Here is a 27,358-nt window from a genome sequence, read left to right on the forward strand (position 1 = left end):
TTTTCTAAGTTACAAAAACGTAACGTATATATACTAATAATAAAAATGCCTATTTTTCCCTTTTTAAAGAAATTGATGAATGGCACATCTAATTAAGTACATAAATTCCCCTAACCTTAAATATATAGCTTCATGATTGTGTGTGTGTGTGTATACCCATGTAACCAGAATCTAGATCAAGATAGAAAACATTTCTAGTTCCCCAGAAGGCTCCTTCATGCTCCCAGTCAATATCCCCCAAGGGTAACCACCGAGTCATTGACCTCTACCATCACCGAGAAGTTTCATCTATTCTTGAACTTCAGAGAAATGGAATCATATAGTATGTATTTTTTGTGTCTAGTCTCTTTAGCTCAATCTAATGTGGATAAGATTTACTCAGGTTGTTGCCTGGAACAATAGTTCCTTCCATTTTATTGCTAATTGGAATTCCATTGTATAGAAACACCACAATTTCTTTATCTCTTCCCCCTTGATGATCCTTGAGGTTATTTCCAGGTTTGGGCTACTATGGATACCTCCTCTATTTCTTTCAAAAGTTAGGATGTAGCAGTGGGGATGATAGATTCCTTAACAGTAACAGCATGCTTTTATTGAATGCCTACTTTGTGCTAGGTCTTTTACTTAGTTCTAATTGTCCTAACAGCCCTGGGTGAGACCATGTCATTATTCCTCTTTCACAGGCAAGGAAACTGACCCCGAGAGAAACAGGTTGGGTTCTGTGGAGAGCAGATGTTGCAACAGTTAGAAGTGCAAATGGTTTAGGGGGAAAGAATACCAGTGAAAGAAAAGAGGAGGGAGCAGGACGGGGCAGGGGGTCCATCAGATCACGGTGCAGACCTGTCAAAGTCTACCAGCCCAAAGGAGAGCTCCAGAGCAAAGACTGCCTTCTAGAGGAATCTTCTGCGTGGCGGAAATGGGCCTTGGATCGCCTCCTTGATCAGTCATTGGCTGGGGGCCACTCCCAGAACGGGATGGCCTTGGCGCCAAAGCTGACGCAGACCTTGAAGAAGCTAACAGCTGGAGGCTCTCAACTAACCACAGTACTCACAGCTGGGTAGCGGGTTCTTTCTCAACAGGGGTTCTGAGCAGTACATCTCCATGTCCGCCACAGCAAGCAAATGCAGAATCAGGGATTCAAACCCAAGTCACCTGGAGCCACTCGGGCACATTGCCTTCCCCAGGTCAAGAAAGTCATCTAGTCAGGAGGCAAAGAATCTCTTCACAGCATGAGCCATGGTCATCAGGTGCTAGGGAAGGCCAAAGCTAGGGGCAGGTCTGGTCCCCCCCTTCTGTCCTTGACAGCTTGCTTCAACTGTCAGGTGCTTACCATCAATTGGAGTCCTGACAGCAAAAATGGGACAGACATGTCCAAGACAAATCCATTGCCACTCGCTGGGGTGCTGCCCAGAGTGTAAGGCTGTATGTGAGGCAAATAAGTCGCAGTCCAGAGCATTTTGCTTTGAGAAAAAAGAGAAATGAAGGCAAGCTCTTCTTCTTTCTGAAAGTTTGGGCTTCAACTACAGCTCAAACTCTTAAGTGATCAGTTGTAAGAGGGTTAACGTTAGATGAAGTGCCCAGCTAAGAGGAAAGGGGCCTCAGACCGAGGGAAAGACTTCTCTGAAACCCAGGGCAGCATGCTCAGAAAGAGGAATATTGAAGTGTGACTTTCCAGAGAAAGGAAGGTTGGTTCTGGAGACACGTGTAACTTTCCAACATGATTTGCTTCCAGGTTAGAGTCATTAGACCTAACTTCGGCGACTACTGTTTCCCTAGGCTGTGCCCTTTCTCGGCAGAGTGGAGGGACAGGAGGCCTCTGGGTGTGCTGGCCTGAGACATTGGGACTATTGTGGGCCTTTCATATCTGACCATTCATTTCTGTCAGTTAAAAATGCCGTGGACCAGAAACAAACCCTCACATTTATGGTCAATTTACTTTCAACAAGGATGCCAAGACAATCCAATGGGGAAAGAATAGTCCTTTAAATAAACGGTGCTGGGACAAGTGGATATCCACATGCAAAAGAATGAAGCCGGACCTTTACCTTGTACCATATATAAAAGTTAAATCAAAACAGATCAAAGGTCTACACAGAAGAGCTAAAACTATAAAATTCTTAGAAGTAAACATGGGTATAAATCTTTCTGACCTTGGATTAGGCAATGGTTTCTTAGATATGACACCAAAAGCACAAGAAACCAAAGAAAAAAATAGATAAATGGGACCACATCAAAATTAAGAGCTTTTGTGCTTTAAAGTACACAGTCAAGAAAGTGAAGAGACCACCCACAGAATGGGAGAAAGCTTTTTGCGAATTATGTATCTGATAAGAGACTTGTATCTAGGAAATATTCAGAACACTTACAACGCCATCATAAAAACACAAATGACTAAAAAAGGATCAAAGGATCTGAATAGACAGGACTCCAAAGAAGATATACAAATGGCCAATAAGCACATGAAACGATGCTCAGCTTCACTAGTCACTGGGGAAAGGCAAATCAAACCACAATGAGGTACCACTTCACACCCACTAGGATGGCTAGAATAAAAGAGAAGAAGGGAACGAACAAGTGTCAGTGAGGATGTGGAGAAATCAGAACCCCACCACACATTGCTGGTGGGATATAACATTGTGCAGCCACTTTGAAAAAACCGTTTGGCAGGGGCGCCTGGGCGGCGCTGCCGGTTAAGTGGCCAACTCTTGGTTTCAGCTCAGGTTGTGATCTCAGGGTCATGAGATGGAGCCCCACGTCGGGTCTGTTTGAGACTCTTTCTCTCCCCCCTCCCGCCGCCCCTCCCCCCTGCGCTTTCTCACTCTCTCTCTCTCTCGCTCTCAAAATAAATAAATAAATCTTTAAAAAAGGAAAAAACAGTTTGGCAGTTCCCGAAAAAGTTAAACATAGAGTTAGTTACCCTATGAGCCAGCAGTTTCACCCCTGAGGAATATACTCAAGAGAATTAAAAACATCATATATCCACATGAAAATTTGAACGTGAATGTTCACAGCAGCATTCATCACAAGAGCCCAAGAATGAAAACCACCCAAATGTCCACCTCGACAAATGAACATACCCACACAATGGAATATTGTTCAGCCGTAAAAGAAATAAAGCACTGACATGTGTTACAACACAATGAACCTTGAAAACACTACACTAAGTGAAAGCGTATAGCTACAAAGGACCACATACTGTATGATTCCATTTATAGAAGATGGCCAGAACATGCAAATCCACAGAAACAGGAAGTAGATTGGGGGTTGGGAGGAGCTGGAAGGGGAAAGAACCAGATTGCCCGCTAATGGCTACAGGGTTTCTTTTTGGAGTGACGACAATGTTCTAGAATGCTGGTGAATGTTCTAGAACGCTGGTGATGGTGGCACAACTCTGTGAATATAGTATGGTAGGTGAATTAGATCTCTCTAAAGCTGCTATAAAAAAAAAAAATCCTGTGTGGAGGCCCCTAATCACCTGGTACTCACAGCTTTGGATTCTTCTAGCTGTCCTGGATGGGTCGTCGGTTTTATTCAATTCTAAATTCCTGGGCCTGCACAGTCAGAAGTTAGGAATTAAGGTTGGAGCTGCTTTTGTCTTTTGCTCCCAAGTAACATTTTTCTCAATGATGTGAGCACAGTGCAGCCTTTATTCCGAAGCAGCCCCTGTCAGAAGGCCAATTTGGACATATGTCCCTCGGATATTTTTTACCCTGAATGTAGTGCCTACTTCAGAGGCTATGCTAGGGATGGTTTTCTTCTTGAAGAGTCGCATCTGGCTAGTTGAAGAAGCTGCAATGATACTCATGTGGTACCTACCGTGCCCATAAGAACTTAGATAGAGCTATAGTCAAAAACAGGCACACCAAAACGGGGCAAGTAAAATGACGGACAGTACTTAGCGTTGGCAAAGCTTTAGAGTAAATGGAGCTCTCACACATTGCTAATGGAAGTGGAAATTAGTAAAACCACTTTTGTGACAGTTTGGTAGTACCTACTACCGTTAAACAGATGCATGCCCTATGACCCAGCAATTTAACCCCTGCATCTACACCAAACAGTAATGCATGAGAACATTCACGAAAGGCGTGAAGGCGTGTGCTGGAAGGGACACAGTATTCCCATTCATAATAGCTTCAAACTAGAAACAACTAGGATGTCCATCAACGGGATAAAGGATAAAATGTAACACAGCTGTAGGATGGAACACTACTCAGCAATTTTGACAAAGCCTACTGGTACACATAACAAGCCAGATGCAGCTCAGAGATAGAAAGCTGAGCAAAATGAAGCCAAACGTGAAGCATACTATGTGATTCTATGGTGTCTTGTATAGAAAATACAGAAGGAGGCAGAACCAATCTCTTGTGATGAAGGTCAGCAGGGTAGTTACCTTCCGGAGCAGGTGTTGACCGGAAGGGGCCATGAGGAAACCTGCGATTTGCTGGAATCCTTCTAGATCTGGATCTGAGTGGTGGGTATAGATGCGTACATGGGGCCACACGTATATGACATTCCACAGAACTGTACCATGAGGTTTGAACGCCTAACTGAAGGTCAATTGTACCTCATACTAAAGAAATGGGAAATATAAACTAAGGTGGCCAAACTATGTTGTTACAGAAAGTGAGAGCTGGAAGGGGCCGTGGGGAGAAGGTCCAACCCCTTCTTTTACAGATAAGGAAACCGAAAAAATCCAAGGCTTGTCCAAAGCCATGAGCTAATTGGCATAAGAACCAAGTCTGATAACAATTTGCCATCTTTGAACATACATTATATGCCAGGAGCTGTTTTCAGTTAAGTGATTTAATGCTCACACTAACACTACGAGGCAAGTAGCTATTGTTGTTATACCCATTTTACAGATGCAGAACCTAAGGCCAGATAGCTATCAAGTGATGGGCCCAAGATGCCAGTCTAGGCAGTCCTACTCCAACACCCACACCCATAGCCACTCTCCGCAGAGTTGAATGCTCAGACTCATGGTCCAAAGCTCTGGGTCCCGAGCATCATGCTCTGTTTTTTAAATTTTTTTTTTTTTTTTACAGGGATAATCTATTTATTTCCTCAAAAGGTCCTCTGAGAGTCCTGGGAAGGACTTAGTTGTAGGTCTAAATCCAGTCGTAATGCCCGGCTCACACTTGTCTATAGAAATTGCGCATAGGTGAAGTCTTCACAGGAAGGCTTCGAGGCTGAAGACAGAAAGTTCTAGAACTCAGAAAGATTTCCTCCTGGCTGCTCCAAATCTCTCCGTGGGATTGGGGCAGGATGGGCTAAGCGTGAATCTTCCAAACAAAGCCCTCTCCCACCCCACCCACTCCCCCAGTGAGCAAGTACATTGTTGTCCTTAACCAAAACCAAATGAGCAGTCATGGTTACCCTGGTGTCAATGAGGAAGGCAGGCCCAGTAGAAATGAGTCTGGCCTTGGGAAATGGCCTCCCAGAGACTGCCTCCCAAGGTGGGACCCACGGCCTGGTTCTAGCTTTCATGCTATGGGCTGGGAGGAGGGAGCTCACCTACAGAGGGGTCCGCTAGGTTTGGACATCTGTCCACAGGATCAGCAGGGAGATGTGTGTTACGAGGGGCCGCCTCTTCTTCTGACCCCTTTCCACTTTTTCAGGTTCTTCCCCATGGGCTTAGTGGTCACATGTGGTTCGGTTAAGTTCATCCAAATCTCTGGAGTGTCTACTCCGAGAATTCAGGGCTGATTTTACTCACTTGCCCTCAAAGAGCTCAGTGTCCAGAGAAAGACAGCTTGGGTTCAAATCCCCACCTCCGCACTCCCTACCTGTGGGACACTGGAAAAGTTCCTTAGCCTCTTGGTTTCCTAGTTCCCTCATCAGTAACGTCAAGATATCGATAGCACCATCGGGCTGTGAGGATTAAGTGTTAATACGTGCGAAGGATTTAGAACAGTGACTTAGGCATCCTAAGTCCAAGGTAATTATTCCTATGTTCAGACGATAAGGGTGAGCATTTTGTGGGAACACAGAGGAGAAGGCCAAACCCAGACAGAGGGAATCAGGGAAGGCTTCCCAAAGGAGGTGACACCGAAGTGAGTCTGGGAGGGTGAGTAGGAGTTAGGATGGAGAAGCAGTGGGGAGAGAACATTGTGCACAGAGGGAAGAGCATGAACTGTGGCAGAGAGGCTGGAAACCGCTTGGCCCCAGCGGGGTGCTAGGGGTCCAGTCTGGTAATGCTAGAGCTAGAGACACAGAGCAGTGGTAGAGGAGGCTGAAGAGGCTGGTGGAGTAGGCTCTGATGGCAGAGGGCCTTTGCAACCTGACTACTCTCCTTGAAGTCTCCCTTCCCTCCCTCTGAGCCAGGCCAGCCTGCTTTTGGTCATGGGGCTTGCCCTGGATCTCGATAGAACCTTGGCTGGGGTTCACAAGAGGCTGCAACAATCTTCAGGAAATGCCGAGGTGATGAGGATGGCCCTGCATACGGCTAATGTAACTGTCACTCCAGTCTTCCCCCCCCAACACCCCCCGAAACACATTTTTGTCTCTGTCTCTGGAAAACATGTGTGCAAGCAAAGTTTGGCTGGGTGGCAGATGAAACTTTTTTTTGACAACAGAAAGCCATCAACAGTCCAGCTACACGAGAGCCCCCAATCGGCCTCACATGTTCGTCTGAAAAGCCCATGTCCCCGAGGGGGGGGGGTTCCCATTCTACCTGGGGACTGTCCTTGACGCATCTGTTTCCCACTGACCTTACAGCAGAGATCCAGCAGGCAAAGGGACCCTACTGCCTCATGCTTGAGGAATGCTCCCTCCCACCTCCATCCTCCTGGCTTCCAGAACTCAACAGCTCGCCTCTTATGGGCCAATGTTTGCAGAAAATGTTTGCAGACTTCATAGCATGCCACTTCCAGGAATAATTAGCAGTCAAGCAGCCAGTCTTTCACTCAGGTCTGGTGAACGAAAACCTCAAGAATGTGGAGCTGGTTGGGAGGGGTGGAGGAGGTTAGGGGTGTTTGCCTAAGTGAGGCTTGCCGGCCTGCCTAGCTGGCTGAGTTTGCTAGCCCCTGAATCCCGGTCTCTGACCACACACCTAGCCCCCTGAGCACACCACCCCAGGAACCCACTCTGTCTGACCTCCACGGGACAGAAGGTCATCGGCCACTCTTTCCTTTTGTCCCATAGAACACCAAGCCACAGTGTAGTCGCCAGCCCCACCATGTACACAAGACAAGGAGATGCCCTAGCTCTTACCAAGAGCTAGTGGCCATGGGCACCTTTTCCAATCATGTCCCATTGCCGCCTCCCCCCCCGTCACCAACAAAGATACTGCCGGATTTTCAGTTCACAGACCCCATCAAGTATCAACCACATGGTGAACAGTTGGGGAGTTTTCTGAGAAGACTGTGATCTATGCTATGCTTCCTTGTTTCAAAAAAAAAAAAAAAAAGTAACCCCACGGGGTGAAACTCCTGTGACACATTGGTTTTTGTCAGTCCTCTGACTTTTGGCGAAGGCCCAATTTCTCCCTGTGATAATCCAGTGTTATTAGTTTAATATACAGGCCCCTGAGTAAATTTTACACAGGACTTCCTATCCTGCTGAATCACAAAGTAGCTCAATAGACTGGAATGACAGGGTATTTTAGGAAAAGAAATGTGAACAGAAATCAATGTAAAGCCCTGGAACTTGGTACAAAATAAATCAATTGCACAAATACAAGATAGGCAAAAACTGGCTTAATGGTATAATATGTGAAAAAAAGGGGGGTGCTTAGGGGTTTCTGGTGAGTTGGCCCAAGGTAAGTCAGCATGTGATGGGGCCAGGAAACCAAAAAGAAAAGTGGTTGCATTCATAAAAGTCTACTCTTCAGAATAAAGGAGTTCGGCTCTGGCCCCATACAAGCAAAATCCTCCTGGGTCATTGGGTGGCATTTTGGCCACCGCAAACTGGTGGGTAAGGGGATAGAGAGTTGAGCTGGGTGGGGAGAGTTGTGTTCTTTTATTACCTATCTCCCCACTAGATTATGAGCGGGGACCATACTTGTTTTATCCACTGCTGTATTCCCAGGACACAGTATGGTGCTTGTCCCAAAGCACGTGCTCAGTAAACAGAAGTGAGAGACTGAACAAATGAAGGGAGAATCTTTTTCAGTCCGAGCCACTCAAGAATGCCGACCCAGCCCTGGAGGTGAGGTCCCCACCACTGGAGGAGTACACGGAGAGGCCGGAGAGCCACTGGCGTGGGGACTGTAGAGGGCTTATAATAAGCACACCTCCCCACAAGTCCTGAGGGCTTATAATAACCTCCCCTGTGGGAAAAGCAGAGGCTGACCTGGTGCCTCTGGGTGGTCCCAATATCCTAGCTAGCTGTGGGCTCAGAGACATATGAAGCATGAGTTCTCTCGTGTACTTACTCGCTCCCTCTCTCTTATTCTCCCTTCCCTTCCATTTTGCTGTTAAATGGGGTCTAAAGGGGCACCTGGGTGGCTCAGTCGGTTAAGTGTCTGCCTTCAGCTCAGGTCATGCTCTCAGAGACGTGGGATCGAGCCCTGCATCGGGCTCCCTGCTCAGCAGGGAGTCTGCTTCTCCCTCTCCCTCCCTCTCAAATAAATAAATAAAATCTTTTTTAAAAATGGGGTCTCGAGAGTGTCTTGCAGAAGCTGTACTAAAATCAGGCAACACTCTGTTCCCCACTCGGAAGAAAATATCTTTGATAAATACTAGCCTTAAGAAAGTCGTGATTCTGATGAAACAAAGCAAGTGACTCTTTCAGAAGTCACGAGGGTTACCCCCAAAGGGGGCTTCTTTGAAAAAAATCCCAATTGACAACATACTAGTGAACAACAAGTAGTGCCTCCCCCGGGGGGAGGGGGGCTGTAGCAGGTGACTGGTTGGCAGGTGAGGAGAGGGGTCAGGCTCCAGATCTCAGAGACTGGAGCTGCCGAGTCTTCTCCATTGACTGCCCCGCCCGGGAACAAGCACACCTCCTGGGATTTCAGAGGCTCGTTCAGCCGTGCTGCTAGGGGCAAACTCAAGGCTTACTGGGGGCTGTGGGAGGCTCAAACTCCTTATGTAAGTTACGAGAAGATGGATTTTTCCTCCTCTGTAGCTGTTTAAGCTGAAACGGTCCTTTGGGGGAATCCAGTTAGTGCCAACAGAAGCAAAGATGAGAGAGAGAGAGAGAAATATCCAGGGTTTGTGAACTTGCTGAAATTATACGGGGTGAACCTCTGCAGGTTTATTTGTTTGTTTGTTTAGAGAGAGAGACAGAGAAAGAGTGGGGAGGGAGGGAAGGAAAGAAGGAAAGAGGAAGGGAAGGAAGGAAGGAAGGAAGGAAGGAAGGAAGGAAGGAAGGAAGGAAGGAAGGAAGGAAGGAAGGAAGGAAGAAGAGAAGGAAGGAAGGAAGGAAGAAGAGAAGGAAGGAAGGAAGGAAGGAGGGAGGGAGGGAGGGAGGGAAGGAAGGAAGGAAGGAAGGAAGGAAGGAAGGAGGAAAAGAAATAGCTGAGTAGATTTCTGACAGGATGTGAGAAAGGAAATGTCCCATTATTCCGTGGTCATTTCCTTTCCACCTAGAAACTCTATCACGTGAAAGCCTCATCATGGTCCTAAAAATTAAATTCTACAGAGAGATTTAGTTGGCCAAATGATCCCAAGTGAGAAATGGCAGAGGAAGCAGGGCCCAGTGTGGTCCCCAAGCCCTCTGGCGAAGGAGGTTGTTCCAGATTGCCACCTTGCTAGCAGAGAGGGTGTTTATCGACAGTGAGCGTCAAACACCAGAGAGATTTGTGGTCGGCGAGGCTGATGCAGCCTTTTGATCTCCATCTGTAGAGGGAGGAATTTGGCTCGCCTTGTTCTGATATAACTTAATCTCAGATTGAAGGCCCGAAGAGCTCCTAACAATGTGACCTAGGTACTGCTGGCCAATCCCCAAGTGTTCCTTACTTGTCTTTACTCTTCCGTTAATGAGAAAAAATGTGACTGTAATCTAGTGCAGAGCCGGGCTGCATTGTTCACACAGTTTCTATCTATTCTGGAGATGAAAGGGAAAATGTTCAACAGATGGATATTTCTAAAGGCTACCATCCTTGGCTTTTTTGAAGCTATGCATCTGTTGGATATGATTACAACAATCCCCTATGGGGTGAAACGCAAGAAGCTTGCCTTGGACACAAAATCTTGGCCCAACAGCCCACTTGGGAGTCATTTAGGATATGGCCTTTTTGCGATATTTCACAAGTTTAATGGATATGGGAAGACACTGAGGCTGTCCAAAGTGATCTGATATCATGGATCTTCCCTGGAAATTCTAGCTTCAGGATGACATGTGGAAAAATATTCTAAGCACTAAATCCTAAAACTCATTTTCACAGCCTCACGCCTTGAAGACTCTTGGGAAGCTTAAAAAGGACTTGGGGAGACACCCTCAATCTTTGTAAAGCCAAGCGAGCCTCCATCCCAGAGGCCACGCAGGAGAGAAACGGGTAGGGCAGAGGTGGAAGGGCGGGGGAGAGTTTCTGTGTCTTCAGTAGATCCAAACAAGGAAAGCTCACACACTCAACAAAAGAAGGCCAAAGTGAGACACGACCCAAGACAAAATAAACTTGGTTCCTAGAATATTCTTCCCCTAACCTCAGTCGCATGCACCATAACCCCCAAATTTCTGTGGTGCCCTGAAATAAGTACCCGTACCCAGCCATTGTCTCTGATCTCTGCTCACGGCTGAGCCCATTTATCATCACGAAAAACGAGTAAGCTGTCCTATCTCGACAGAGCCCACCGCAACCAGTACCGCTCGGCCCCTCCCTCCCTGACAATGCTGGAATTTGAGAAAAGGCAAGTCCAAGACAAAAACTAGTGAGGCTTTCTTGTCTCCCCATAGGCCCGTCCCTCCAACTACTTCCTCTCGCTGTGGCCTGGAGAGAAAGAAAAGTGGCCTTTTCTGCCCCCCACCTCACCCCTGCTCCTGCCACTTTGGCCCCCAGAGGATAAGGCGCAGTCAGAACTAACAGCGTGGCCTCCCAATACAGAAAATCTGAGCTCAGAAGATTCCTTTCGGGGCAGGGATGGAGAGCCTGAATTCCCAGATGGACAAGGTCACCACATCATTGCTCAACCCTCTGTTGTTGGGAGCGAGGCAGCCTAGCCTCTCGGTCTCCCCCAAAGGTAGACCAGCTCGCAGGAGTGAAAGGGGAGGCAGAAACAAAGGAGCCTTTCTTTAGCAGAGTGACCTTCCATAAGTCACTTAACCCTTCCATGCCCCTTGCTGCCATGGGACTCGGGCCATAATTTATTGGTTACAAACGTTTCAGTTGCTCAGTGAAAAGTAATGGAAAAAGGGTGAACTCGTCGAGTTATTCTACTATGGAAACTTTGTCCATTCAAAGGCAGGTTACAGAGTGGTCTTTCTTTTAATTGAAAAGCATCTGGAAATTGAAAAGCCTGTTTGGCCCTGGGCCTCCCTGCAGAGTAATTGATGCATGTCATCTGGCCGGGCCATCCTCTGCTCCCTCAGCGGGGACTCCGGGCCGGGGTGGGGCGGGGGGGGAGAGTGGGGACGGCCTGGGCCTGGTGCCTAGGGCCCATACTGCCCCCCACCACAGACATTATAGGGGCTGTCCCTGCACACCATCTAGACCGAGTCCACGCCCCACTGCTCCAGGCTTCGGCGCCTTTGGCTTTGCTGACCGCGTCCTGACCGAAGGGGATCTCTGACTTTAAGCTTGTATTCCCGGAGAGATGGTTAGAGAACCCAGGGCCAGGGTGCGTTCCGGCATTCCCTGACAACAAGCACTGATAGCAAAAACATTTCTAGATAACATCTTGTGACTGGATTTTTATGTGAGCAACATGCTCCTGGGCCCTGCTCCTCACAGAACACAGAATGACTGGACAGAATGGAACGCTCTTTAGATGGGGAGACACAAAACCTGGCTCATCCCTGACCGTGGCTTTAAAGAGGGCCCATTCTCTGGTCTGGGCCTCAGCTTGTCCTCATCAGAGAAAATGTATCCGTGGGTCCTGCATGGAACTGTTCCCAGAATCTACTGTGCAGGGGCACCATAGAATAGCAGTTCCAAGTACGGGCGGCCGGGGTTTGAATTCTGACTCTACTGCTTCCTACCTGGGTGACCTTGGGCACATTACTAACCTCTCTGGGTGCCTCAGCTTCCCCATCAATAAAATGGGAATATTAAAATATTAAAATTACTATTGCGAGGGTCAAATAAGTTAATACTGCTAAAGTACTTAGAACAGTAAGGGCAATATTTTTTTTTTTAAAGATTTCATTTATTTATTTGACAGAGAGAGACACAGCGAGAGAGAGAACACAGCAGGGGGAGTGGGAGAGGGAGAAGCAGGCTTCCCGCCGAGCAGGGAGCCCGATGCGGGGCTCGAACCCAGGACCCTGGGATCATGACCCGAGCTGAAGGCAGAGGCTTAACGACTGAGCCACCCAGGTGCCCCGAACAGTAAGGGCAATATTAAGCGTTTGTCACACAAGTAAACTTGTTCAAAATGAAGATTTCCGAACCCCGCCCTGAGAGATTTTGATTGAGTGGGTCTGGAAGGGGCCTTGGCAATATGGATCTTTAAAAGGCCTTCCGGGTGATTCTGAAGCCCAGACGCTAGATGGTCCCTAAGCATCCAGCTGCATACTGTGCGATGTGCATTTACTGAACAAATATTAACAGAGGGACCGTCCTGTGCCAGGCACTGTGCTAGGTGCTGGGGATACGACAGTGAACAAGTCAGATGTGAATGCTGCCTCAGGAAACTCACCTTCTAGAAGAGAGAGACAGATTGTAAACAAGTAACCATATAAATACATAACTCATTAAATACCTAATTTAATTTCAGAGAGTAATAAGTGCTCTGAGGGAAACAAGAAAATAGGGTGACTGTTGGGGGTCCTACTTTCATGAAAGTAATCAGGGAGGCCTCTTAGAGGAGGTGATAGCAGCTGAGAACACCTATATTACTCTCTAGGGGAAGAGCTAGTGCAAAGGCCCTGAGGTAAGGACAAGCTGAAAGGTTCAAGAAACAGAAAGAAGACCAGAGTAGTTGGAATGTGGCAAGTGAGGGTAAGAATGGTAGACAGTGAGGTTGGAGGGATAGGGGGAAGCCAGATAATGGGACCATGATAGAGTATTTGGATTTTGAGTGCACTGGAAAACCATTGAGGGTTTTAAGCTGGGGTCAGGGGAAATGTTCTGATGCATGCTTTTAAAAGATAGATTTGGCTCCTGTGTTGGAGCTAGACTAGGGAGGCAAGGTTCGATGCGGGGAGACCAGTTAGGATGCCATGGCGGTGGGCCAGGCAAGAGATAGCTATGGCTTGGGCAAGGATGGTAGGGCCACCGGTGCTGAGAAGTGGTCAGCCCCTGGATATGTTTTGAACATGAAGCCAATGGGATCTGCCAATGGATCAGACGTGGGGAAGAGGGAGAGAAGGAAATCCAGAACGCCTCCCAGGCGTTTGGCCCGAGCGACTGGATGGCGACACCATCTCTTCCTTTCCACTGGCTGGAGTCCCCACCTGTCCTTATGTGCGCACCCTGCTGCCACACTTCCCTCTCCACACAGCAGTCAGGCTGACCTTCTCGAAACGCCAATCAGGCCAGGTCACCCCCCTGATCTCTAGACCTCAGTCCAATGGTTTCCCATCACACCATGGAGAGGCCCACACTTTCTGGTCACTCCCCCTTGCCTCTTTCTCAAACATGCCAAGAAGGGGCCTTTCTAAAGGCCTTTGGCTTGCTGTTCCCTCTGCTTCTAGCACCTCCCCCCAGGCCTTCCCATGCCTTTATTATGCAACTGCCTACAATCTAGTATAATTCCCATGAGATCAGGGACTTTGCTCTGGGGTCACCCCTGGTGCATCGTGGGCCTGGTAAGTTGAATGAGAACAGTGGCACCCTAAAAAGTAGATGTCTATACCCTAACCCCAGGAACGTGTGGATGTGCTCTTCTTTGGGAAAAGGGTCTTTGCAGATGTAATGAAGTTAAAGATCTTGAGACGGGATCATCCTGGATGATATGGGTGGGCCTGAAATCCAGTGACAAGTGTCCTTACAGGAGACACACAGAGGAGAGACACAGAGAAGAGGAGGCCGAGTGAAGACAGAGGCAGACGCTGGAGGGACGCGGCCCACAAGCCAAGGAAGGCCTGGAGCCACCAGAAGCCGGAAGAGGCAAGGAAGGATTCTCTCCCAGAGAGTTACTTTGGGGAGAGTATTGTCCTGCTGACACCTTGATTGAGGACTTCTGGCCTCTAGAACTGCAAGAGAATACATTTCTGTTGTTCTAAGTCTTACGGAGTTTGTGGTAATTTGTTACAGCAGCCACAAGAAACTCATACAATAGGTGTGCAATGCCGTATAACGTAGGAATGAATGAATGAATGTGGGCAAGAATGAGATGGGAAGAGGGTAAGATCGGGAATCAGGAGTTTGGTGTTGGACATATTGTCTGAGATGCCCACTGCATGTATAAGAGAGATGTCCAGTAGGCAGTGGATATACGAGACAGGAGAGGTCAAAGCTAGAGACATGCACTTGGGGACCACCAACCCCGGGCTAGATGGTATCCCCACTGAAGACAGAATAGTTAAGATTGAGAAGAAGGCTGAGGAGGAAACAGTTACAGTGCTGTTTCTTTCCGGCAGTGGTTCTCAATCTAAGGCGATTTTGCTACCCTCCCGCAGCAGGGGACATTTGGCAATGTCTGGAGACGGTTTTGGTTGCCACAGCTGGGGTGGGGGGAATGCTACCGACATCTAGTGGGTAGAGGCCAGGGACACTGCTAAACACCCTATAATGCACAGGACAGCCCCACAATGAAAAATTATCTGACCCCAAATTGCCCGCAGTGCTGAAGATGAGAAACCCTGATATATAGGGACTGGCTTACATCTCCTGGTGTTGTGGGTTTTTTCTTCTTTTTTTTCCTTCATTTATTTTGTGCTGCACACATTTTCTTTTTTTTTTTATTATGTTCAATTAGCCAGCATATAGTACATCATTATGCATACATTTTCTTTCTAAACTCTTATTTAGAAAAGATTCAGGGAAAAGATTAAGAGGTGGCAACCAACTCTCCACTACTAGTTTATTGTGTGTGACCTGGTGCAATGTACTTCCTTTTTCTAAGCTTCTGGGTTCTTGGGGCGGCTATGGGTGATGGGCGGGGAGCAGGTTGATTGCATTAGCTGCTCTCTGAGCTTTCCACCAGGCCCTAGAGTCTGCATGTCTGTTCTTCCCCGCAGCGAGAGGTAAATCGCACTTGGGACAAGCCACTGGGCAGAGTTTTTAGCACTAGCTGACAAAGAGAAGAATGCAAGATACCTCCTAGTCACAGAGACTGAATTTTCTAGGACAGCCCCAATTTCAAACATCTACCACCCCGAATCCCGAGAAGCACATACATGGGTACTTTTGCGTCCCAATATTTTGATTTGGAAATTTTTTTTCCTAACCCTGATAGAGCACCTACTAAGTGCCAGGCACTATTCTAAGTGCATCACATCATTTAATCCACACCATGACCCAATGAGGTAGCACCACTATCATTCCCTTTTATAGATAAGGAAACTAGGGGTCAGAGGTTAAGTAACTTGGCTAAGGTCATACAGCTAGCAAATGATTGAGCTGAAATGAAGACAGGTCTGCCTGATGCCAGAGTGCACCATCTTAGCTACTCTGTCACCTGGCTTGTCACATCACATTCCAGTATGCCCTGGAGCTGTCGAGCAGGGGGAGAGAAAAGGAGAAACAAGTCCCATCTCAGAGGTTAGCCATTTCCTGGTCTCTGGAAGGGCTTCTGTATGAGCCAGTATTCTAAAAAGGGAAAATGCCTTCCCCTTCCCCTACATCACTTGTTTGTGGCCTCTTGAGAAAATGATGCAGTTCAAGGCTTGGAAAAGCTGTTCTATATGTGGGGCATTGGCTGTAATTCTAGACTTTTCGTTTGGCTGCCTTAATTAAGGCCAATAGCCAAGTGTCTGGCACTGCACTTTAATTAGAACAGGGCACAGACGTCGTGATGCAGAAGGCTATTTGAGAAGTCACTGGACCTTTGGTCATAGCTACTTCTTCCCTTCTTGAAGTCAGGAAGAATCAAGCCTAACAGATAGAAAAGTGCAAAGGATTCCAGTGGCCAGAGGTCAACTCCTTCATTGTGCAGGTGAATGTACTGAGTTTCAAGGGCCTAAGACTTGCCCAGAGTCATACGAGCAGGTTGGGGGGAAGAATTGCAATCAGTCTCCTGTGACCAGGCCAGAAAAAATTCTGCATGTCAAGGGGTCGCTTCCTCTTCTCAGGGCCTGAAACTGTATTAGCTGCTCATTGTTGTTTCCACAGGCTCCCTGGGAAACTGGAAATTATTCTACCTTGAAGGAACCTACCAGCGTGATGAGAATCAAATGAGTGGTAACTGCTTTGGTTGTTAAGAGGAAGAGATCCTCTTGGGGAAGACAGTGAGGAAATGAGGCTGCCTTAAAGGATAATGGGAGAGAAGGGAGATGCTTCTCCAAGGGGGATAGACTGAGCTAAAGGACAGACAGAGAGTGGTAATATACACACAGTCTCGACATGTGTGCACACACATGCACACATGTATTAATTCAATATTTATAAAGCTCCTACTCTGTGCCAGGCTCTAGAGATATACCCATTTAGGAGTCTCTCTGCGCAAGACCACAAATTTAAACGAAGGCGAGCATTTAACCCATTGCATTTATTTATTCATATTTAAATTCTATTAATGAACATAGAGTGTATTACTAGTTTCAGGGGAAGAGTTCAGTGATTCATCAGTTGCACACAACACCCAGTGTGCATTACATCAAGTGCCCTCCTTAATAAACCCATTGCATTTAACCCACTGGGGACAGAGGACTAGCTGAAATGGCCTTGGGAAGTTGAAAACAAATAAAAATTAAAGAAAGAAAATACGATGAAATGACCATAATGAGAATGGGAATGAAGAAGGAAAAAAAGGAAATAATATGACAATGAATGGAAGCTCCATGAATGCAGAGATGTTTTATTCACCAACGACTCCAGTGTGCCAAGCACAGTACCTAGGACACAGCAGGAATTCATAACAGCGTTGGTCTAGAAGAAAATTTACATAACAATAGCAGCAACAACATCATCATGGCTAGAACTAGGTGGCTCACCAAAAGGTCATGGAAAAAAGGACTCCAATCTTAGTTTTTGACTCAGTTTCTTCTCCTTTTGGGGTATTTCCCAATGTGTGCAAAAAGGTGCTTTTTTCCTCAGATTTTTATTTCAAAAATATTACATAAATGATGCTGTGTCCTTATCATTGCATTGTATCAGGAGGCACATTATACAAGTTTGCTCAATTGTGGATGTTAGGTTTGTAATTTCAAAGGGGAAAAGATACTTTACAATGGAGAAATCAGGCGGACACCAATATAAACAAGAAACCAAACGAACATACCCTAGTATTTCAGCACATATTGATGACCATTGCCTGAATCCCTTAGTAAGATGACGGTTGCAAAATGGTGATCTGCTAATTCTGTGATTTCTTCTGTATTTGTTGGCATTCTTCTAGGCAAAGTGATTTTTAAGGTCCTTTCTGACTCAGATGTTTTGTGCTTCTATCATTAAACCCGATTTCACTTATCTGGTAGCAGGGACGTTGGAGAGGAGGGCCACTGACTAATGAAGCTCTTCATAGAACAGCTGGATGGGGCACGGAGCCGAGGCTGCTGAGCCAATGAGGGAGGGAAGCAAGCTCAGATGGATTCTGAGGTGCTTGAGGAGGAAGGAAGAACCATTTGGCCAAATGGTTCCTCTTGTCTTGATCAGAGTTACTGAAGCCTGGCCTTGCCACAGGTGACTCAAGTGCCTCCCTATTTGTTCTTGACTTCAGGATGCAAGCTACTCAGATGGCCCAAAAGAAGTGTCACATACATCCCTGTAAAGCCAAACTCAGACAGTAAGGGAAGATAAAGCAAAAGGGCATATGAACTCTTCAACTGTGATGACAAGATGTCATTTTCATCCTTGTTCAGTTCACAAGTGGTAGAGAAAAGCCCAGGAAATATGTGCAGTATTATTTTGTGGGTGATTTACTTGTTCAGTTTCTACACTTTCTTCTTTCCCTCCATTTCTAGAATTTTCCATGAAGTCCTAGTACACTAAGAAAAGTCAAGGGGTACGTTAACTTCAAGTTTTCATTCTTCCTCTGATTGAAGCTGCAAAATTGGTTTTGGGGGTGTGGGTTCAGCAGTGAAGCGGGATTTGGCTTAGTTCAGCAGGCCCTGGAATCATCCCAGAACTTCCGTGGTCATTTCTCACACCATCTGCAGAGATCCTAGAGATGTCAGCCACAGCACCCTTTCCCCATCATTGCGGGCCTACCCACTCTCCCTGCCATCATAAACAGCAAAAGTGGGGAGGTTAGTTTCACAAGCTGGTTCAAATGGACCCACCCAGAGGAGTCTAGAATCTAGGTTCCTTTTCTAGAAGAATTTCTAGTCTGTTCTCACCACACGATGGCACAAAGATCTGAGTGCCACAAATCTTTTCCACCACAGATTGCCAGAGGTTTGCAAACAGTGGCCTTGTATCATTTATCTTTCTCTGCTTCCCATCACAGACTAATTCAGCCCAGATTAAAAACAGATGATAGGGCTGGCTTTTGGTGAAGCCAAAGGATCGGGTTCTTCCGGAGTCCTGTCCATAACACTGAGCCCAAACATAGAGTGTCTATGTGACTTGTGAAGTATTGAAAACCATCCATGGTAGCTATTGTGGCAAGAGGCTTGGAAGGATGCTTATTCTCCCAAGAAAGGCCTCATGCTTCTGGAGCTGCCACAAGTCAACACTGGCTTTGTGCCCTCCTGGTGCCCACATCAGTCTGTGTGGGTACCATGTTTAAGGCCTGAAAATTGAGTTGGGTATCTGCAATCATGTTGGCCTAGATCTGAAGGGAAAGCTAATTTGGCATGCCCATTACAGGCAAGGTGGCAGAGGGCCCTTGTGCATTGCCTTTCTGGACTGACCTGGGTTGAAATACCCAGTCAGAAAGAGAGAGAGTGATCTTTTGCCACCCTGATGAGAAGCTGGCCACATCAAATGATGGACTAGAATTGGACTTGGACTAGAATTGGGCAGAGGGGTGGAGTGGGAGAAAAGGACTAAGGATGGGACTTCTATACAACATGTAAGAGATTGGGTCCATTTACTAAGGCTTATCAATAGTGTAAACTGAGTTCCAAGGAAAAGGAGCCCACCTGGTGCTAAGAATTTTCCCCCATCACCCTCAACAGAAGAATGATCCCTTTTTGCATACTTCAGCCTGGTCCCCAACTACATGAAGGCAAATGAATGTCCCTCCAAAACTCCTCATGGGAACAGGATTTGGCATCATTCAGGAACTAAGAGTTCTAAGGATTAAAATCTCATTATCTCCTCAATAGCCAGTTTATCATCTAATGCCCTGCCATGAAAAAAGACACTGTAATTGGTCTCTGCTTTGATCTAGCGTCTTCTCACTTATACTCTTGCTGCCAATAAACTGAAAACCTCAGTATTTTCCCCACTTAATTTCTAGGGAGACAAGTTGTATGTCTTAGCTTACCTGCTATTGCCCTACTGAGTACATTTGTTCTTGCTAGGCCACTTCATACAAAGGTCATCCACCAGTGGATAGATTAACTGAACTTGGGTCAGGTGTCCACCCATGACCTAAGAAGTCACCACTCCATTTTCAAAGAATAGTCTAGGGCCATTTTCTTCAGCAAGGGACTGTGGACCATACAGTTTCCCTTAGAAGGAAATGGTGGAGAGGCAGACTCTAACTGGCATGTCTGGTCTAAGATTTCTGACAGCATAATGGCTGGGGAGGAGAGATAATTAAGGCCCTGTCAGACACCCCTTGCATCAGAATGTGAGGTGGTCACCTATTGCTTTGCCTAAAGCTGGTCCTAAGCATATTCCTCAAATCCCATAGAGTGGACGCAGGGCCCTTGCTGACGTGGACTGTGTAGGAGAAAGACAATTTCACCAGAGCTTTTCTATTGATGGCGGAAGGTGTGGTGGAGATTAAATGGCTTTTTGTATCTTGGAAGGCTGCCTAGCCCCTCCAGAGGGCCTCCGCAGAGCAGCTGCCGTTCTCTACAGAGGAGTAACTTCGGCCCTGCTGAGTGAGTGGCCATGTGTCATGCGCCTTTCCTGAGAAACATGCTCCGACTTGTGTCCCCCGCTATATTTGGGCTATTGAAAGTAGCCCCAGCAGAAACTAAACACCTGCAGCCTTGAGTAGTAACCCCAGAGCGTTATTTGTACCGGGCCTAGCACTAGACACAGGAATCCCTTCTCAAATTCCTCACTGCCGTGCCACCATCCTTTCTCTTAGTTTAGTTCCAAAAATAGTGCCCACGCGGGGCCACAGGCTGGTGGATAAGGGGAGGCGAAGCATGGAAATATATGGAACATGGCAGGCTGGATGAAGTGGAATCTTTCCCTTTTTTGGTCAGGACTAGAAAAATATTGATTATTTCATGTGAATGGGAAAAACCAGAGTGTAGTACCTGGCAGAGGAACAGGTAAGGTCCTCTGAGAGGGACTCAAGCTTGGGCTTAAAAGCCAATTTTCCAAAACACGGGGCTCACTAGGCCATTTCAAGTCAGGGGAGTCTGTGCACATCCTCTTCGACAAGGGAAATTCACCATGTTGTACATTTGGTCCTGTGGGGAGAGGGAGGTAGACGACAGCAGCACTTTCACACTCAAAAAACTTGTGTCCCTTATCAGGGCTTGTAGCCGATATTTTTCCCTGCCTGGTAGCTGAGGAGTCATTTTGAGACAGACATCTGTTCAGCAATCTGAAAGCCCCAGATAGAAGATGGAGACATTCATTTTCCTTTACTCATAGTGCAGAGGCCAGGGAAGACTGATTTTGTGGCAGTGTTCCATCCTGGCCTGGATCGCAGCTGATCTGGGAAGAACAATCCAGAATGACACTTAGGCACTATCCAAACGGCCTTGGATTACCAAGTGAGTCCCAAAAGCCAGCAAGGAGAATACTTTGGAACCTGAAATGGATGTAGGCCAAGAGGTCCTTAATCGGAGGTCTGCTGTTGATGAGGTTATAATGCGGTGGAGTGGAAGAATGCTCAGCCAGGAGTCAGGACATCTGGGTTCTAGCCCACAACTAACTCATTGCATGACCTTGAGCAAATCCATCTCCTTCTCTGAGCCTCGCTGTCCCGCATCTGTGCAACTAAGGTAGAACTAGATGAGTTAGGAGTTCCTTTCCGGCCCTGTCTTTCTATGGTTTGAAGATAGGAAAGTTGGTGGTCAAGAGTATCTCTTGCAGGGTACAATGCCAAACTCAGGGTATACCAAGGTGGACAAAATTGCTGGTTTAACTTTTTATTGAAAAATAAATAAAGAAAAATGCCTTTGCCTGGCTAAACATCTCCCTTCATCTCTGCCAGCCATCTTGTTGGGCACAGGGAGGACTAGGAGACAGAGTGTGAACTATTCAGTATGAGCACTGTCTGCTGCTGGACAAACTGCCTTGAAACCCAGTCCTACTCAAGGTAGGTCAGCAGTGGTCAGCTTCCCCAAGGTAGGCCAGCACTTTCATTATTACTATCATTTTTTTTAAACCCTCCTTCAGCCTCCTGCAAATCATAGGCAGAAGACAAATGTCTTGGTTTGAACTCTTCATTGGTCAACTATACTGACAGCCATGTGCTCAGGACCAGTGCTGACCCTTCATGAATTTGGAAAGGAGCCTAGGCTTCTCTTGGTTGTCCCGTTCCAGAGCCCCAACTGCAGCTTGGCCCTTGCCCCTTTTCTTCTTCAGCATGACCAAGAATCATGGTGTTTAGCCTTCATCTCGGAAACCAATGGGATGAATTAATCCCAGTAAGGAATGGGGCAGTAATTCAAGAAGAAATGATAGCCTTCTCTTTCAGAGGACTTACGATCTAACAGGGTGATAAGTGCAAATCATAAAGCTTTCCCAGTGCCCCTCTGATTTTATGACACTCTTAAGAGTGACATATCAGGGGCGCCTGGGTGGCTCAGTTGGTTAAGCAACTGCCTTCGGCTCAGGTCATGATCCTGGAGTCCCGGGATCGAGTCCCGCACCGGGCTCCCTGCTCGGTGGGGAGTCTGCTTCTCCCTCTGACCCTCCTCCCTCTTATGCTCTCTGTCTCTCATTCTCTCTCTCTCAAATAAATAAAATCTTTAAAAAAAAAAAAAAGAGTGACATATCACATCCAAATGGCCAACAGACACATGAAAAAGTGCTCAACATCACTCGGCATCAGGGAAATAGAAATCAAAACCACAATGAGATACCACCTCACACCAGTCAGAATGGCTAAAATTAACAAGTCAGGAAATGACAGATGTTGGCAAGAATGTGGAGAAAGGGGAACCCTCCTACACTGTTGGTGGGAATGCAAGCTGGTGCAGCCACTCTGGAAAACAGGATGGAGGTTCTCAAAAAGTTGAAAGGAGAGCTACCCTATGACCCAGCAATTGCACTACTGGGTATTTACCCTGAAGATACAAATATAGTGATCCAAAGGGATACCTGCACCCCAATGTTTATAGCAGCAATGTCCTCAATAGCCAAACTATGGAAAGAGCCCAAATGTCCATCAACAGATGAATGGATAAAGAAGATGTGGTGTATATATATACAATGGAATATTATGCAGCCATCAAAAAATGAAATCTTGCCATTTGCAATGATGTGGATGGAACTAGAGGGTATTATGCTAAGCGAAATAAGTCAATCAGAGAAAGACAATTATCATATGATCTCACTGATATACGGAATTTAAGAAACAAGGCAGAGGATCACAGGGGAAGACAGGAAAAAATTAAACAAGACGAAACCAGAGAGGAAGACAAACCATAAGAGACTCTTAATCTTAGGAAATAAACTGAGGGTTGCTGGAGGGGAGGAGGGTGGATGGATGGAGTGGCTGGTTGATGGACATTGGGGAGGGTATGTGTTGTGGTGAGCGCTGGGTGTTGTGTAAGACTGATGAATCACAGACCTGTACCCCTGAAACAAATAATACATTATATGTTAATTTAAAAAACAAGAAAAAAAAGAGTGACATATCAGCAGAAAGAGATTATGAGAGGGATATTGGCATTAAGGTTCTGTCACAGATCAGTCATGGGAGGAGCGAGATAGAAACAAAGTACAAATTCGAAATCATTTGCAAAGCCCAAGGAAAATGTGTGTTATAGTTTTCTCATCTGGAATCATCTGAAGAGTGACCATAAACTTCTTGTTGAATCAAAACCCTGCCTTTATTCATGTCAAGGGTAGAAAATGTCTTTCTATTTTCTTTTAGACCATCCGTGGAGTCTGTCTTAGGGGGCAGACTTAAAGTCTTCTGGGAAGTTCACTGCTCAATACACGATGTGAGTTGACAGTCTACTAGATGAGAGTCTACTGGTTGCTATGGTTGATGTGGCTGCTTTGGCTGACTAGGTTATGCCCCTTTCCTTCCTCCTACTCTTTGACCAAGAGCGATGTAGTGGAATGAGCACTGGACTTGGGTTTGTGCCTTTAGTGGAATTGATTGAACCTCATTAAGTTTCACTTTTCTGATCTGTACACGGAGGGGAATAATAGTTACTTACTTCACAAGTCTGTTTGAGGACTAAATGAGATAATGCATATATAAAGCACCTAGCACAGTGTCTGCCTGGCACATTGTCAATTCTCAATCCATAGGAGTTATTATTAGTTTTAGAGAGGCCTCACCGGGGGGCTGGGTGGTAGCTCTGGGCACTTGGACATAAGCCTGTGGACTCCTGCAAGTCGTTGTGAGGAGAGAAACAGAAGACATGAAGAGAGGTGAAGGGGCTAGAGAGAAACTTCACTTGTTTCCCTGATGACCAGCCCAGACCCTAGGAAACAAGCTTAGAAGAAAAGGCTCCCACAGTCCTCTCTGTAAATGCGGCCAGAGCAAACCATTTTCCCTCCTGCTCTCTGTGAGAGTGCACGAGAACATCTGCTAAACCTGCTGTTTTCCCCAACTCGGACATCTTCCATTCATTTGACTCATAGAAATCAGAGATGAGATTTGGGGTGGGGGGGGTAGCAAATCCAAGAGCTTTGTCAGTCATGCTTAAGGGGGTATAGCGTTTCATACACTGAGCAAGTGTGTAACAGACAACGCAGTGAGTATTGTCAATCCGCCTGTTCCCACTTTGTCAAATGATGTGGTGTTGCGTGACGCTCTGATATGAATCATTCAGGCAGCTGCCATATTGCATTAATTGCAGAGGAGCTGGATTCCATACAAGGTGTTCCCAAAGGTTCATTACCAAATACTCATCCAGCCGTTCTTTGAAAGGTTGCATTGGGTGACAAGGACACTAAATCCTTCTATGCACTCGAGCTCCAAGAAAGGACAACTGGAAATTACACCATGGTTTTTCTCTCTTTTCTTTCCAGAAGAGAAAATATAATTACTCACTTGGGCCATTCCCACCCTCTCCTTGATGTTTTTTGGCTTTGAAGGCATTTAAATGCTTGCTCCCTTGCGTTCAAAGTCTTACACCACACTTTCTTTATGAAAACAATATGTCTTTTAAATTAATGCTAAATAAAAGTGAATATGTCACTGGAAGATCATCTTTGTGTAAAGTATCCAAAATTAAAAAAAGAGTTTAATGACCTCTAACCTCTAACGTCACTCCAATCTTGTATCTTATGTGTCAAGCTACTTGGAGACCATCTCTACTCAGATGTCCCACCATCACCTCCAACTCCCTGTGTCCCAAACCAAATGTTTTCCCTTTGCTCCAAAGCCTCTCCTCTCCCTACTTTGTTCATTTCCATGGATGGCACTACCATGACCCCATCATCCAGGCCTAGAAACCTTGGAGTCATCCTAGATTTCTCTCTTCCCTTCATCTGCCCTTTCACAGATGACTAAGCTCTGGTTGTTCTGCTCTATGACTTGCCTTTAAATAAGCCTTTGATTCTCCTCTGCCTCTTTGTTCCCCCTGCCACCATCTCAGCTCTGGTTCTTCTCACACCATGGCAGGATTCCTAGAAGAGTCCACTCATTGGTCTGATTTCATTCTACCCATCCTGTTGGCCACTAGCAGGTGAGTCTTCCTACAAACGGGCTTCGGCATGTCACACCTCTGCTCAAAATTCTACAGGGGTTGCCTATTGCTTATTGTATCGAGTCTAAATTGACCTATCATTCAAGAGCTTTCGATTATTTGAGAACATAAACCCACAGCTCTAGCCAGGGTTCCAGCTTCATCGTGTCAGTATGAACCACAAACCACATCCATTCTTGTTTCCAGGACTATGTTTGTTTTTGTGTCCTGCTTCCATCTCCTCTACTTTAAACATCCTTCTATCTTTGAGAGCCTATGACAAGGCCCAGTTCCTTCATCAAGCGCCTCCTGACTGATTTGGCATACACGGAGCACCTTCTGTGTCTGTTGTCTTCACTGTGATATTTTAGCAACTAATCAGATGACATAAATGGAAAAAATATTGACAGAGTCAGGAAACCTGGGTGCTAGTCCTGGCCTTGCCTTTGACTCAATATGCGACACTGGACATTGGGCAGTCACTCCCCTTCTTTGGGTGTTGGTGTCCTCCTAAGTAAAATTAGATGGGTAAACTACAATAATGTTTCTCAAATACTGGTCATTTGCACAGCACGTTCATGTTTGCTGTATCCGCAATCTGTCTCTACTTGTACATAATTAAAATTTTTCTTTTTCAAGAAGAAATCTTGCTTTTTCATTGAAATACATTTTTCATTGTGGTAAAACATATATAACCTAAAATTTACCATCTTAATCACCTTTAAGTGTACAGTTCAATGACATTAAGTATGTTCACACTGCTGTGCAATCATCACCATTCACCTCCAGAACCCTCACCCAGATCTTGCAAAACTCAAAGTCCATACACATTAAACAGTAATTCCCCATTTCCCCTTTCCCCAGCCCCTACCAACCACTACTTTCTACTTTCTACTTTTTGTCTCTCTGAGACTACTCTAGGCATCTCATATAGGTGGAATCATATAGTAATTGTTTTTTTGTGGGTCTGGCTTATTTCATTTAGCATAACGTCTTCAAGGGTTCATCCATGCTGTAGCATGTGTCAGAATTAAGTACATTTTGAATAAAAGGAAATGATCATATCTGTGAAATCATGGTTTTATGGAATGGCTATATTTTTTTCTAATATACATTAAAATAAATCTGTGACAATAAAAATAAAGTTTGTGTGCCTCGGTCCCATCAGTGGTGTGTCCCCCACTCTTCAGGGAACACCTGCCTCAATCATCTCCACGGGCTTGTCAAGCACTAAAAACATATGGTTCTTCACTGCAGCAGTAGCTTTCAAACATGGCTGATTATCAGAAGTCTTCAAGTGGCTTTGAGAAAAGACCTGGGCCCTCTCCCAGACCCATTAAATCAGAATCTCTGGGGTTGGCCTTTGAGTCTGTCTGTTAAAAAGCTCCCAAGGCATGTTGGCGGGGATGCGGAGAAAGGGGAACCCTCCTACACTGTTGGTGGGAATGCAAGCTGGTGCAGCCACTCTGGAAAACAGTATGGAGGTTCCTCAAAAAGTTGAAAATAGAGCTACCCTACGACCCAGCAATTGCACTACTGGGTATTTACCCCAAAGATACAAAAGTAGGGATCCGAAGGGGTACGTGCATCCCGATGTTTATAGCAGCAATGTCCACAATAGCCAAACTGTGGAAAGAGCCAAGATGTCCATCGACAGATGAATGGATAAAGAAGATGTGGTATATATATACAATGGAATATTATGCAGCCATCAAAAGGAATGAGATCTTGCCATTTGCAACGTCGTGGATGGAACTGGAGGGTTTTATGCTGAGCGAAATAAGTCAATCAGAGAAAGACATGTATCATATGACCTCACTGATATGAGGAATTCTTAATCGCAGGAAACAAACTGAGGGTTGCTGGAGTGGGGTGTGGGGTGGGAGGGATGGGGTGACTGGGTGATAGACACTGGGGAGGGTATGTGCTCTGGTAAGTGCTGTGAATTGTGCAAGACTGTTGAATCTCAGATCTGTACCTCTGAAACAAATAATGCAATATATGTTAAGAAAAAAAAAGAAGAAGAAGAAGAAGGTAGCAGGAGGGGAAGAATGAAGCGGGGGAAATCGGAGGGGTAGACGAACCATGAGAGACGATGGACTCTGAAAAACAAACTGAGGGTTCTAGAGGGGAGGGGGGTGGGAGGATGGGTTAGCCTGGTGGTGGGTATTGAGGAGGGCACATTCTGCATGGAGCACTGGGTGTTATGCACAAACAATGAATCATGGAACACTACATCTAAAACTAATGATATAATGTA

General features: G+C 46.1%; 1 protein-coding gene across 2 annotated transcripts in view; it reads right to left on the bottom strand.

Moving 5' to 3' along the window:
* Window positions 1-27,358, bottom strand: part of PABIR2 (PABIR family member 2) — a 207,154-nt gene that overhangs the window by 82,185 nt on the left and 97,611 nt on the right. The window lies entirely within an intron of this gene.

Source organism: Mirounga angustirostris, unplaced genomic scaffold (genome assembly GCF_029215605.1).
Source record: "Mirounga angustirostris isolate CCGP_5_RB_7025 unplaced genomic scaffold, mMirAng1.0.hap1 SCAF_11, whole genome shotgun sequence".
NCBI lineage: Eukaryota > Metazoa > Chordata > Mammalia > Carnivora > Phocidae > Mirounga > Mirounga angustirostris.